The sequence below is a fragment of the Anabas testudineus genome, chromosome 8, assembly GCF_900324465.2.
Source record: "Anabas testudineus chromosome 8, fAnaTes1.2, whole genome shotgun sequence".
Classification (NCBI taxonomy): Eukaryota; Metazoa; Chordata; class Actinopteri; order Anabantiformes; family Anabantidae; genus Anabas; species Anabas testudineus.
The window spans coordinates 9,455,573-9,470,754 of record NC_046617.1 but is presented as its reverse complement, the minus strand read 5'-3'; positions in this window follow the sequence as shown (position 1 = coordinate 9,470,754).

Genomic DNA, 15,182 nt, shown 5'->3' with positions numbered 1-15,182 from the left:
CCAAGACACCCAGGCTCTGTAGCCGAAACCTGGATGCAAAGCTCCTGAGGACACACTGAGAGGGGCCGGCTGGGCGGGCGGCGTGGGAGGAAGTGGGCTGTTTTTTTTTTTTTTTCAGCACTCCTCGCCACAATGCAGACGTGTCAGAAGCTCCTCGCTTTCAGTGTCTCTCCTCTTCAGCCCTGCTCCATTGCACAGAAATATCAACAACAAAAATGAAAACCCTGCAAAAGTGGATGATCTCACCTCTCCTCTCCACAGTGGCAAACAGTGAGCTGTGCTGTCAGCGGACTCAACTGACTGAAACTTGTAGTGTTGTTCCGTGCAATTTTCCTTAGATTGTGTTTTTTTTTTTTTTTGGTTTTGTAGACATGCATAATATCCTACACAAATGAGATTTTAAAAAAGAATATATTTGTCCCTTGTGAAGATATAATGTTTGACCGAGAGAGCGGATTTGTGAGATGTTTATTTGTGAAGCAGATCAGCGATCGAACGACTGGAAAAGAAATCTTTAATTCAAGACTGTCAATATTCTAAGGCATTACGGCGTTTTTCCCTATCGCCGGGTACAGCAAGTTAATCTATATATTGTTCATGTGGGGAGTAACAATACATTCTGCACTGTACCTTCCACTGTATCTGAAAAAAGAAACATCTCATATAGACGATTCCCTTCTCACAAACCACCTCACACTTCTCAGAAACACACAGTGTCCCGCTGCTGTTTGGATTAAAAGTTCAAATCGTCTCTAAGATGTTCTAGTTTTATGTAGATGCTCTACTTGGCACAACCAGCTGTGTGATTAAGCGAAATCTTACGATTCGGAGGAAACTAGAGGACTGCTTGTTCTTTCTTCCTCTGTGCTGTGCCGACCTCCAAGCATTTTTGCGCAGTGGAAAATCTTAGCTTCTGAAGTAAAGGGCGAGGGAGAGAAAGTCACAAAGACCGAGAGACAAGAATCAGAAGTGTTGGGGAAGGTGAGGGGGCGTTCAGGCGCAGTAACAGTACATGGACAGCTTTTCAGTTTCAGTGTCTCTGAGCTTCACTGGATGTCATCCATTCATTAGCTGCATATTCACTGACACACAGGCATTATGGTAATATTTACTCAACATGGCGGCCTGACAGCTTGCTTGAGAACAAAACTGATTGGGTGAGTGACATGGCCTACTACGACTGCACGTTTGTGCGTGCTGTATGTGTGTGCGTGCGTGCTTGCTTGCGCGCGCGCGCGCGTGTGGTTGCACGCGTGAGTGTGTATTTTAGCATGTGCTGTGCCATAGCGACATCGTTCTTTTTCAGAGTTATTCTGTGCTACAGCCAATGACAGATATTTTACTCAGCAGCCAATGAGATTGTGCTCTTTAGGGTGGAGAGCCTCTATAGATATGATGAGAAGAACAAACAGCCTGTAAATGAAATCTATGACATGTTTGTCTATCTTATCTTTTGAAATTGTTGAATACATTTAAATAATAAATGGGATTTTTTTTTGAGCGACTCGTCTCGTGAGAATTCTTGTTTCCCAAATACGCTAATTAGGGAAAGGACCTAAATTGTTCTGTAAGGCGAAGTGACTACAGTGCAAACTGTAGAAATACACATTTCCAGTGACAGGAAACGTGCATTTCTGGCTCTGTTTTTTTAAATAAGAATTTTAACAATAGCCTCTCAGTAAAAATATTAAAAAAGGATCATATCTACAAGTCCCTCGTCTCTGTTTTCACTCTAAAAATCGAACTATATTTAGGGTGATGAGTGTGAAGGGAAAGATGTCTGTGTTTATGCTCCCCCTGAACTTTCCTAAAGTGATCCTCTGAAGCTGTAAAGGTGCACTCAAAGATAAAGAGCATACACCAGTGAAGTAAAATGCATTTTTGAATACCAATAAGTCCTTAAGGACATGCTAGCTATTCCTCAATGGGCAATCACAGCATCCTTTTGCAGATTTTCATCAACAGAGGCATGATATACCACAAAAGGATGTGAGGACGAAGCAGGAAAAAAAAAAAAAAACAGGGGGAGGAAAGATTGAGTGAGACAGAAGAGGAGCAGAATATGGTTTGACAAAGACAGATGGAGACAAAGAGTAGGCCACAGAGACACGTAGCGGAGAAGGGATAGATAGGGAAAGAGAGGGTAAAGAGAAATATAAGGAAGACAGACAGAAGAAGAGGGCGGCTGGTACCGATTTGGGGTGGAGAGGGAGGAGGGCTGGATTGTTTTCAGGGTAGAGTGATTCCCTGTCGGGGCAGTGTGAGGTGTCAGGAGAGATTAGCTGGCGTGAAGCTGGAGGAGAGAGCTTGAGATAACTTGGATTGGACAAGTGTCAAGGACTGGACATTCCTCAGTCCTGGCAGGAATGGGATGTGACACTAGCTGCTATGTTGGTCCACACTACTTTGCTCTTAAGGGAGGCAGTCACCCCTCTCTGTATCATTGGATTCATTTCCCCCTGGCGAATATCAAGCTAATCATATGCACACAGGTCTTTAAACTGTTTACAGTGCAATTCAAAAAGACATTTTCACAAGAAATAAATAAATAAGTAAAAAACAGCATCACTCATAAGAAGCATCTACCAGCTGCGTGTTAGTTTTGACACCAGGTGAGGTTTTGTTTGCTGTATTTAAAAGTGGCTGCATATGGACTTAAAGCTGTCAAGAGATTCTTGTAGAGGCATGAAAGATGGTGAAAGAAGTGTAGGGTCAAAGGGAAAATTGATTCCATCTTTAACTTCATCATTTGAGAAAAAAAAAAAACATCCACTTTGCCAAAGAAGACAACACATTATGTTTGGAAAAAGTGGTTCTCACATCACCACAGACTGTTTCCTAGAATATATCGTATAAGTATAATAACTTTTACAAAAAAAAATAGGTGCATCTAACTTGGGTGAGAACATATGTGACCAAAACAAACAGGAATCATAACTGTGGCGTACGCGTAAAGGGACGACGTCTGTTGGACTGCTTGCTCTCCTCGCGTTGTTAAATACACATGGGTTGTCATCACTTTTTCATGAAGTACATTAAAACCCCCAGTGTGGCAAAATAAACTCGTTATGAATGCAATGAACATGGAGAGCTGTAATGCCCGGAGGACTACAAAACAAATCCTCATAAAACTGAAGGCAATGAGGATAGAATATGATCCTTTTTATGTACCACACTGTTATGTGGTCTCTCGCCATGTAACAATTTTCCTGACGAAAGATGTTTAACTAAAACAGCTGCATTTAACACGTATTCCAGAGTAGTTCAACAGAAATTGGGGTTTGACTTAACACTTACATACGTTTTGTCAATTTGAACTTCCAGTGTGAATTGTTAACTATGTGCCTTCACGTAGTATCCAGAGCATTCACACTACTTTTTGCTAACAAGCACAGCTCTGAAATGCTAAATCACATTTTTTAGATTTCAACAGCTGTCTGTCATGATGCTAAATAATATTTTGAGGATACTGAGAGGCTTTTGCACCATTGCCGTGAGACTAACAGCTATGTGTTAATTAACGTTTTCAAATGGTTATATTTAATTTTACTTATCGTATTTAACGTCTTTCACAGAAGCACCTCTGGAGTGCAGGAAGTACTCAGGCAGCCAGATTTACATCTAGGGCAGGAACTCTTTCAAGTCTCACTTGCATGCACTCTAGCACCATCATTTTCAATCTATTTTCAAATCTGACCTTTTTCTCCTATTTTCTTTTTTCTTTTCACCTATTTTCATTTCTCTTTACCATGCCCTACCTTTAACCCGGCATGACAAACACAAAGGTTGGAAAAGCAGACAGCTGTTAGTAGACTGGCTTCCTCTTGCCACCCCAGAGCCTCTCCTATATGCACACACATGAATAAACACACACATACACATCGTAACCGCGCCATGATAGCACAGTCACACATTAAGGCTGTCAACCTTGCTGTGTGGGCTTCTACCACCGCACATGATTCCCTTTGTCAGCTTGGGTTGCAGCCGAGGAAGAAGCCCTTCGCAGTTGTCCCTGGATGGTCTGAAGCTGCCAGGCCAGGTGTACTCTGCAGTCACTCCCTGTGCCGGGGGAGTTGGCCGAGCTGAGCCGCCCAGGCTCTTATCTACAGGCCCACCCTCAGACCGTGTGACACCGTGACCCCACCTTGCCGCTCCACTGCCTTGTATACACTTGTTCAGCACTGCAGTTGCATATTCCTGGCTGCAGCAGAAAGAAAGTTGACTCGCAGAACTTCAGACACCTCTGACCCTCATTCTTTTCTCTGCTTTAACTTGCCACAGCTGCTGTCTCATGCTCTCATCTCCTTGTATTTTTGTTCTTCATAAATGTCTGACCACGGCTGGCGTTGGCCTTTACATGCTTCAGGCAGAAACAGACAGAATGCAGCACTGTAAATGTTTCTCACATTCTCCACCCCCTCCTCTCTCACAGTGAAAACACCATGGTATCCTCACATGTTGTTGCACTGCTTCTCCAGAGAACTCACTGTAAAGAGACATAAAAAAGCACAAACATCCAACATGCCTTTCTCCCCTTTAGCAGGCTGAGTGCATTAGTGACCTTTTAAAGTGCTTTCTCCCTAGTGCTTTGCACACACCCCAAAGAAGAACAAACTACTAATAGGGCTAAAAAGCTGACACACTTTAAACAAAGATCAAACAATTTTTAGCTATGAGGCAGTAGTTGCTATATTAATGGCATTCAATTATGTGGCTAAGAAAAACAAACATCTCTGTGGGCAAACTGCAATCAAATGTGTGGAAGTCTGTGCAGATTGAGGACAGTGGATATGTTAAAACAGTACCTACTTTCTTTCAGACACTCATTGTTCTATAACTTTGCTAACAATGTGAATGTTTCCCACCATTTAAAACAATATATATGACTTTGAATTTACCTGCCACATTTATTTTTGCATACATGATGTTGTGGCTAATACATATTAAAGACATGTCTGCTTTGCAGGTGGAAAGTGATGAAGACACTGTGAATACAACAGTATAAAACAGATTAAATGTGCTGCTTGGCTCAGGGAAAAGACAGGGTTGTGGAGTACATTTACTTGCAGAAATGGAAGTATTTGTTTTCTTCATCTACAAAATGACCTTATTGGTTAGAATCGTGGGAGGCAGTAAGCTTGCACCATATGACTTTAATTGCAGCGAATCTCCAAGTGTGTGTGTGTGTCTGCGAAAGTGCACGCTCGTGTACGCGGAGTGCAGTGGTGTTTGCGTGAGCGGACATCAGACAGAGCTACACGGCCTACGGCAGGGAACTGCGGCGAGGTGGAGAAGCTCAGAATTGCAGAGGGCAGATGTCAAAGAGGAGATATTACCCTCCACGTTACTCCCACTAAGACAGGATAGGCCAAGCAGATAAAATAGATTGATAAGTAAGAGAAGTACTGTAGATACCTTAGCTGGCAAATTAAGATATTGTGAATAACACACAAAACCTCCTCAAGATGTCTGAGGGAAATGGTGCAATCAGGGAATAAGTAATCCTGCCAAATTTCTAATGAAATATAAAGGCCACCAGATTCTTGCGTAACTTGAGCAGTCTGCTTGTTCTGAGTAATAACTCCCCAAATTTAGCTCATTTTGCTCTCTCCTGCTGCTTCTTGCAGTCTGATGGATGTGTGGCATACTAGTCACGCCGCCTTGTGTCACCTGTGCTGCACTTGCTCTGGGCAGGGAAACAGGGAGAGAGCCATGGGAGGTCTGGAGGAGGCCAGAGAAATAGACATCTGTGATTAACACATACAGACACGTGTCAGAATGGAGCATTCGCTGGGAGGCGCACTGGGAGACGTTCACACACAACCTGCTCTTGACAGCAGAAGTTTGCCTAAATAAAGACACAGATACAAGGATGAAAAAAAAAAAAAAGGACTAGGGGGGCCACAGTGAGCCCTCCAACACATTCACACAGGAACAGGAGCATTTACAAAATTAATTAACTGACTAAATGAAACATATATTTCATGCTGAAGTGAAAGGCATGCAGCTGTCTGCACAGGTGCATGTACACAAACAATCACATACACACACACACACGCACACACATGCAGCCACATGCATACATGCATCTCACACCTCCCTTCGGCTTGCGCTACAACAATGACTTGTTTGTAGTGTTATTTGGAAACATGAAAGGACCTCTGGAGATGTGCCAATTTAATGAGGTTTGGAACGACAATTCCATTATTCTTTTCTAATGCCATATGTTCAGATTACACAGCACTCTCTGTCTGCCTCTTTCTTACACTCACACACACATTTGTCCTCAGTCCTCACAGCAGTCAATGTCACACTGATTCCCTAGCTCACTGGTGCACCTAATCGTTACCATAGCCAAACATGCCCCAGTCTCAACCATCACCTTGATGTTTAAGGGGTTAAGTTATTTCTCAGTTATGGTTTCCATCCATTCTAGTGGAACTTCACTAATAAAACTACACTCATCAAGTTAATTTACAGTAGGATATCTGAAGGTCTTACAGAGAAAGTGGTTAGATCGTAGAGAATTTAAAGAAACTGTCAGGTGAGTCTTATTTCCAAGTGGAAACTGAGCTGAATGTTGCAATCTGTTCCCAAAGTGTTGTAATCATCCATCATGGTTTACTCCCTCTGGTTCATCTAATGTACTTGCTGTAGTAAACACACACACACACAGTGTTTTCCTAGGGCGAAGTGCTGACTGCCTTAGAACCTGTATCATCATGATGGTTTATGTTTCTTTCCCTCAGGAACTATGTTGTCCTGATGTTCCAGGTCTTGAAATTGTATGATAACCAAAATAAATAATGGCTTTGTAATAACACAAATTTATGAAACAAGTTGTACCCATCAAAACTGCCTACCTAATTCTGACCAGACAACAACGTCCACAAAGACTACATGTTCGGGATGATGTCTCCTAAACGGAATACATTAACTTCGCTGGAAATAAGACGAGGTTTCAAATAAACAGAGGAGGTAATGAGCCCCTGCAAGGTGAATGGGACCATGGAGGAGAACAGAGGAGCAAAAGAGGCCTTAGAGAGAAAAAACTAAACCAACACCAATACCCCGAACTACTATCTGGCTTCTAACTTCCATTGCTGATCCTGATGTAAACTTGAATCGTTAAGAGGGCGCTTTGAGGAGTCTTTGTCTCTGAGGAGTTACACAAACAGAAATACACATATATACACACACGCGCACGCTCACACACTTGAGGGAATGGTTCCACGGAGAGATTCAGTGAGCCATCTGCCAAATTAGGCCATGAGCCATGAGCCCACAACTTCACTGTTCTATTCAATTTTCAATTACTGGGCTAGAGGCTTAAGCACAAGGTCTGTACACACGCACTTGAACACATACACGCATTAATAGAATAGATATTTTTTCACGCAGGCATCCAATATGAGATCAGATGAATCATGCAAAATAAGTCTGAGCTATTCATAATGTTTCCATAATGGATAACTTACATGTTGCCACTGCTTGTTTGTTTTTTTGGGTTTTTTGAACACTTGAAGATGCACGGCGATGAGATGCAACAGCTTAAGTGAGAAACCGCCTCCTGAGGGGAACAAACACATGTCAACATTGATCTACATACATGCATACACATGAGCATAAAGGAATACGGTAAACCCTGTTCATTAACGCACACATAACGACACCAGAGGCTCATGTGCCCACAGCAGAGTTGCTTTGGTACACGGTGCCAGCTCCGCCCATTTCAAAATGTCAAAGGCGTACATAGCAGGGAGGGTGTGAGGTGATAAACGCACCCAGCTGAAAATGTCACAGTGTCACCTGTTGCCATGACAACCGGCAAAGTTTGGCAAGGACTAGAGTGCTTCAGCCAAAGGCCAGATTATTTCCTACAGCTAATTGAGCCTGTGTTTTCTAGTATGACTGCGTACAGCCGGCCGCTGCTGGCAATCTGCATTTCTCTGTATTAACAAACAAAACAACACTCCTACATATCTTAATTAGTCTGCCAGTGACAGTAATCATTCACAAAAAACTAGTTAGAGACAACAAAACAAGTTGTTACAGAAACATATTTCAGAAGTAGGGCGCTGGAAATAAGACGAGTTATATACACACACATATATATATATATATATATATATATACACGTATATATATATATATATGTATTGGTTTGACACTGCTGAAGTTTCCAGAGCCACCACCAAGCCATGTCATTACATCGTTATATATTGTACATCTTCATACTTCTCTGCCTTCCGTTAGCAACACTAACATAAAGCACAGCAAGCAGCACAATGTCTCTGTACAAGCATTGCTCCTGACTTTGCGAATCTACCCCGGTGCCACTCTGGAACCAGATTTCCTGGCCCAGAGCCAGTTCTTAGGATGTCAAAACGCGAAGAAGTGGTTTGAAATTAAGCACTGGCTCTGAAACTGGCTTGGGGGTAAAGGGGCATGAGTGACTTTGACAAATGGTGATGGTTAGAGAACTGGGGCTGGACAGAGAGTCAGAGGAGTTTTGGCGGCAGAGGGGCCATCTACACAGTATCAGGCAGACATTTGTAATTTTGTGGCTGGTGGCAGCGATCAGATGAAAATACACACATTAATTTTTTTTGACAGAAAGCAACAGCAGGATACGCGAGTGCGTGATTCATACTGAAATAGCTGTCGCACTTCTTTCCCCTTTCTTCATTCAAATATTTAAAGCAGATCAAACAACTTACGGTTATTCTCCAGTGGAAAGCATTTACTGTGAAGCAGCCTCAGGTGGAGATGAGTTTGCACAGATTGCTTTTTTACAGCTCTACAGTGTAGCAGTGAAGAGCAGATGAGAGCACAGTGACTCGTCTTTGCTATAAGGACATGAACATAGCAAATAAACAAAATCAAACATGGTTGCCACATGTTGCATGGAAACTATAAATTGGCGAACTGATCTAATGAGTTTTTCTATTAAATAGCATGTTTTCAATTGCACAAACAGGGTGGGTGGGCTATATATTTAGACCTGTTCCCTAAGGAGGAAGGTCTGTTTGAATATTTGACAGCATGAGGGAGGATATTTGTTGTACATTTATTTTTATATTTTCACCTATAATTTGGAAAGTCCACCTTTTGTATGGTACTAGCTAGTCAGCCACTACTCCGGATATCTATCTAAACAAAATACATTCTTTGCTTGATTTGAGGCATATGCCTTTTTTTTTTACCCTTATCACAGAGACCGAAAGTCATTTTCACAAGATGTACCAAAATCTCATCTTTCATCCCTGTTATCCCTCTAGATGTTTACTCATTATTTGATATGAGTTGACTCAGCCTAAATAGAATCAATTATGAGGATTTGATGCTCGCTTTGTTTAGTTTGTTCCCGGAGAATAGATAAATGCTCAAAGCTCCACCATTCCCCCGGCTAATGTGGGTCAGTGTTAGTTTAAGGACGGAGCTTGTATAAATCCAGAGGTTGTGAAAATCCTCACACACTGAAACAAGCAAACAGATGACTGATATTCTGACGTCTTGCAGCGACTCTGGCACAGCATGTGTCTTACACACTGTGACTATACACCAGCTCGTGCAACACCGTCTACACAATCAGCACCTGATCCACAAAAGGGCAAGTGTTGACTCAGTCAAAGGTCAAATCTCTTTTCACTCTCTTCCAATCTTCTAATTTTCCTCTTTCCTTTCTTCCACTTTCTTTTGACGGTATCTTTTCTATTTGTATGCCACATACGTGCAAATATACAAATTTCTAATGGTTTATTAAGAACAACAACTACTGGTTAAGTGCAAGTTCACATCCAAAATGTGTATTTTCTGACCATCTAGACAAAACTAATACTCAGATTTAAATATAATCAAAATAGCAAGGTGAGTTGTCATATTTAAAAAAAACTTTTCTGTTTTACTTTCTGTCTTACTTAGCAGTGAGTCAATTAAGAGAATAATTGCTGATTTGTTTTTCTCTTTGTCAAGAAATCAGTTGATTTGTGCAGTTTTAGTTTATCACCCGTGTATCAGATTAAGATACAGAAAATCCTCGTGAGGCATCTCTCCATTACAAAATGTAATTTTTTACACTTTATTGTGTTAAATGCACAGCACTGTGTTTGAGTTTTTCCTGCATCAGGAATCTGGTAGCAAGACAACCTGAAAACATGCTGGCATCAAAGTCTCCGGGGGATAAGTGTCCAGTGCACCTGAAGCTCTCATTCTGCCCGGCTTTTACTAGCCTGTGTTTCTGTCCAGGCCAGTGGATTCTTCCAGGATAAAATCTTTTCTCTCAGTCTGTTTCTCCTGGGCTGTTTCTCTGTGGCGCCACAGGGGAACAGTGAGACCAAGAGTGAGCCTTCGAGAGCAAATTATGTACATTTAAATGAACCGTTTCCTTGAGTCTGCTCAGCTCAGCGCTGAGAAAGAGCTCAGACGGAACGGAGCTGGAACAGGAGGTTGAGAGGCTGTGTGTGTGTGTGTGTGTGTGTGTGTGTGTGTGTGTGTGTGTGTGTGTGTGTGTGAGAGTGTATCAGGGATACACATAGTGCAGCCCTGAGTAGGAGTGTAAAACTTGAGTGGACCCCAGGCCCTCGCTTAGCCTTAATAGCGTTCCTGTCCACCTCCTCCTGCTGCATTAGAGATACATTTCCACTCTGGGGGGACGTTCCCTCTTTTATATATTTATTTAATCTATTTTTTATCCTTGCCCAAATGCACCGACTTCATCCATGCAGTCACTTCACTGAGGTGATACCACAAGTCTCACTTCAAAAGCCTCCTAAACGCTCCTGCAGGGGAGCAGAAAGATTCAGCAACCATCAGCGCTGTTCACTCACATCCGCACATACACACACACACACACACACACACACACACACACACACACACACACACACACACACACACACACACACACACATATACAGACACACATACAGACACATACAGGCACACACCTGTGGCTTTGTTTCACATTCAGACAATGCATCATGGAGCCTCCATTGTTTGTCAGGCTGTTCCATTATTTACCTCCTCCCCTTCCCCATATTCCTGGTCCTTCAGTTGCCATTTATCATCCCTGAGAAACCTTGCATCCACTAGAACCTGAAAACCTGATGAATAAGTAAACTAGTTCCTCCACGCTGCCACATACTTCCTGTCCTTTTCACAGGAACAAAGACAAAAAGCAGGGATGCAGTGCTGCAGTCACAGCCCTGAGTGGACACCACAAAAAATAGACTCTACAAGCTTTTGCTTCTCTACCAAAGAAGAAAAACTATTCCCTGACCTCGAAAAGCCTTCTTTGATTCTCAAAGCCTTTTAACTGCATTATATTATAAGTCATTAAAGTAATTAAACTACATGATAAGAAACACTCAGTAATGGTGCTAAATCGGTCCCTTGAGCTTACGCTGCCTCTTGCTTTATCCTCTGCTCCTATATGATCTGTACTGTAGCTAAGGCTACAAGTACAGCCCACCGTCATCCACAGTCTTCAGCTCCAACTTTCTCCACTGAGCTTCCATAAAGTCTGCTGTTTACCATCCTGCCAGCCAGTGCTGTCTAAGCATTCATGTCTATCCAATGGGCTGGAGTCAGCCAAATAGTGATCTGCTGTTAGTTATTCAATTACTTCACCCTGCTGGCCTCCACTCCCTGGGGGTAGAGCTAGGGGGTACCAGGGAAGATGGGTGTGCTGTGCTGTGTGAAGCTGCCTGCTCCCTTGTAGGAGAAGGGAGAGGCCTCCCTGTAGCATCACGCTCATTTCCCACCATAATAAAACTGAATTAGTACAGATTTAGCCAATTAGAAAAACAAGAGTCAGTTGCCATGTCATTTCCCTTACTACCACCCACCTGTTTTCTGCTTTGTCGCTTGCAGCAAATGTGTTTAAATCCCTGCGAGTGTCTCTGTGTGTTTGAAGTAATTGATATCGTGAAAGTATTCCCATGTGGACTGTAAGCTCCCAACAACTTTTAGGCACACTAATACCAACAAGGCTCTAAGCCGCAGGCATACCCTGGATGAAATATTTGCTGTGTCTGCCAGGAGACAAATCTATTCTCTGCTTTCAGTAAAATACTGTCTATGCGGCAATATCTTATTTGGAGGCTGAGACCAGAGTCTCACAGGGACCAATTGAAGCTAGCTCTTTCCATCTCTGTGCTTTGTGTGCTAATTACAAGGGTCAGAAAGACTGATGGCTTAACAGAGAAGGTTATAAGATGAAGTTATCAGTGTCCAAAGCGCTCTCTTCCTTCTTTATTCCACGTCTTCTTTCCTTTTTGTCTCTATTTCAAGCTTTTCTGCACCTCCACAGGGTTCTTATGAATGAGCCAACTGGAAATATCAAATCCACAAGCTGCCATAAATGATAATGGTATTCAGTGGAGAATTTCAATATCATCTTGATGCGATGTCAGTATTTCATATACTTCAGGTAGCATCAGTGAATGAACCTGGAGGTCATGTGAAGGACCAGCCTTCTCACCGTTCTTCCCCTTCAGGGGTTTTCTCTCTCTTTCCTCTTGCTCTCACATCTGTTTCATACCATCTCACCCTTTTTCTATATGTTGACACGAGTCAGGCCCCCTCTCGTGCTGCTCCTCCACAGATGAGAGTCAGTGGCAAAGGGGCAAGCTATGCGAGGATAACATGTATGACATGAAGTGTCATCTCCCATCATGTGGCTTGCTCAATTAACGCCCCACACATTAAGTGGGAAAAACTTCACCCAGCATGTCATAAATTCAAATCAGCCATCACGTTAAAGCCTCCTAAAATTTATAACCTTTACTTAACCTTGTCATGTCTGTAGGAGAGCAGGCTAGGAAGGAGCGTTGGGAAGACCAAAAGACAGACAGAATGTTTTTTTTCTTCATCTTCACACTCCTGACTTAACAGATGTTTCTGTCTCTGCTGTCTAAAGGCATTTAACAGCTATATTTCCATCTCTGAGAAATCAGCTGTGCCTCAGCAAACATGCTGTTTACTTTTATATACAATACAATATACCCCACCAATTACTGTATATTGTGAGAATTTTCAAGCTGAGATATGCAGATTGCTTCTACCTGGAACATTTACGCGACACACATACAGTAACAGTATGTGTTATTATTTACACATGCAGTGTAAGTGTGACACAGCATTCATCATCTCAAAGAGCACATATTAAACCTTTAAAGCAACTCCATGCCCTTGTCAGCCATCAAAACAACCTAATTAATCTTCAAATGAGATGTCGCTGGTCTCTCATATTGTCTCATTTCACAGAAATGAGGGTGGAATCCACTGAGACAGGAGAGATAGTGCAGCTGTCTAAAGAAGCGAAGAAGAAGACCTCAGTACCACCATGATCTGTAAGGAAATTATGCAGAATGGTATTTTACACAAACAATATACAATGATAAACATGCATCTTTGCCAACAAATGAATGTAAACAAAGACGTGCGGCCAGCGTGAAAGTGAAGTAAATGCTTCAGGTGTTAAGTGCACGGGCTGAGTGGTGGGTAGGAGGGGGGCGGGGGGGTCCTGATCCCTTGGAAAGAGTGAGCACCCTCAGGTGATAATTAGTGCTGCAGTTCAATGACCTTACTGAGACTGAGTCCAGGAGAAGAAAGGGCCTTGAAAGTTTTGAGTTTCACACATTGTTTCCTAAATACAATCCGAAGAAAGAAAGTTACAGAACATAGAAGACAGTTTATGGCTTTGTTGTTCATTATAGCTGACAACTGAGAAATAAAGCAATTAGGGAGTGAAATAGCATTTCATACTAATGGAAAGTAAAGCCTTACAAGAGCCTGTACTATATGAGAAGAAGTACCACCTATTTCAAGTGCAAAGGGGCCAGCCGTTCACCTGGGTCCCCAACTGTGAACTATTTATAAAAGGAAGAAGTAGAGAGAAGGGCGCTTAGCTCTTACACAAGAACCATACTTAGTTGCTGGTTTACGATGACACCTAAGTCTAAATTAAAACACAGGCAGTGGAAACCTTCACCAGACACATCGATGCTGTGCAGTGAAATCAAGATTACACTGTAGGATGTCAGAGAAATGTATCTGGCCTTCTTGGATAGCGCTGTACACATCGAACAACACTGAAGCCTCAATATTGAAGTATACAGGAAAACCCCCCCCCTACACAGATCAATACATGCTATTCGACTCTCACCACCCTCTATAGTGCAAACTGGATGTAGTTAGAATCCTACATCAGCGGGCTGCTGCCTATGAGGGCAGAGAGGAGGGGAAACAATGAGAACACATCAAAGAAGCGCCCAAAACCAGTGGCTACCCAGACTGGATTTTTGTCAAATCCCCAAAAAGATCCTACAAGAACACTTCCACAACAGACAGAGATGAAAAGAACAACAAACAAAACAACATCATCATTCTATATGTTTTATGAGTACCTGAAAAACTTAGGAAGATCCCTCTACATTTCACACCTATCAGAAGTTTGTCGATCTCAATGACAAAACAGATCATCATAGTATGTGCAGTTCAATGCATCACGGACAGCACAGACCTGCAGAAACAAAACATCCACTTTACTCATCAGTCCACCTGCACCTGAAAGACAAGGGTTAGTCCTTTGAAGACAGCAATGTCCATGTTCTGGCCACAGAAGACTGATAGTTTGAAAGGGATGTAAAGGACTGGAATGAACGTCTCTCTACAGTGGAGGAGGTCTATGACACCACCAATCAAACATCAAGATGGTCCCCAACTTCCCTCCCAAGATGGCTTCACAGCCATTCACAGTTTGATTCACGAACCAGTCAGTTAGAATGGACGAAGCCTTTCGAATAAAAACTAAACGTATCCAAAAACTTCAAGTCCAGACTGAACATCACCTCTGGGACAATCGTGATCTGACCCAGATGTCAGATGTTATATTTGAAGTTAGAGTGCATACTGTACACATTTGTAATGAAGTACAATGAAAACATGATTCTTAAGATTTTCCACAGCCCAAATAACAACGTAATCCTAATATACACCACACAGGGATGTGGTCTACACTCAATATCCTCAGAAATCAGAGGCTTTGTGAACCTGCAGACTCCATGTCCACAGAGCTTCTGGGTGATCAAGGATAAAGAAACCATCACCATCACTTCCAGTCATTGGTTTGCATGCTGCCAGTGGTGTGTGAATGTGCAACTGTCTGTATGAGCATA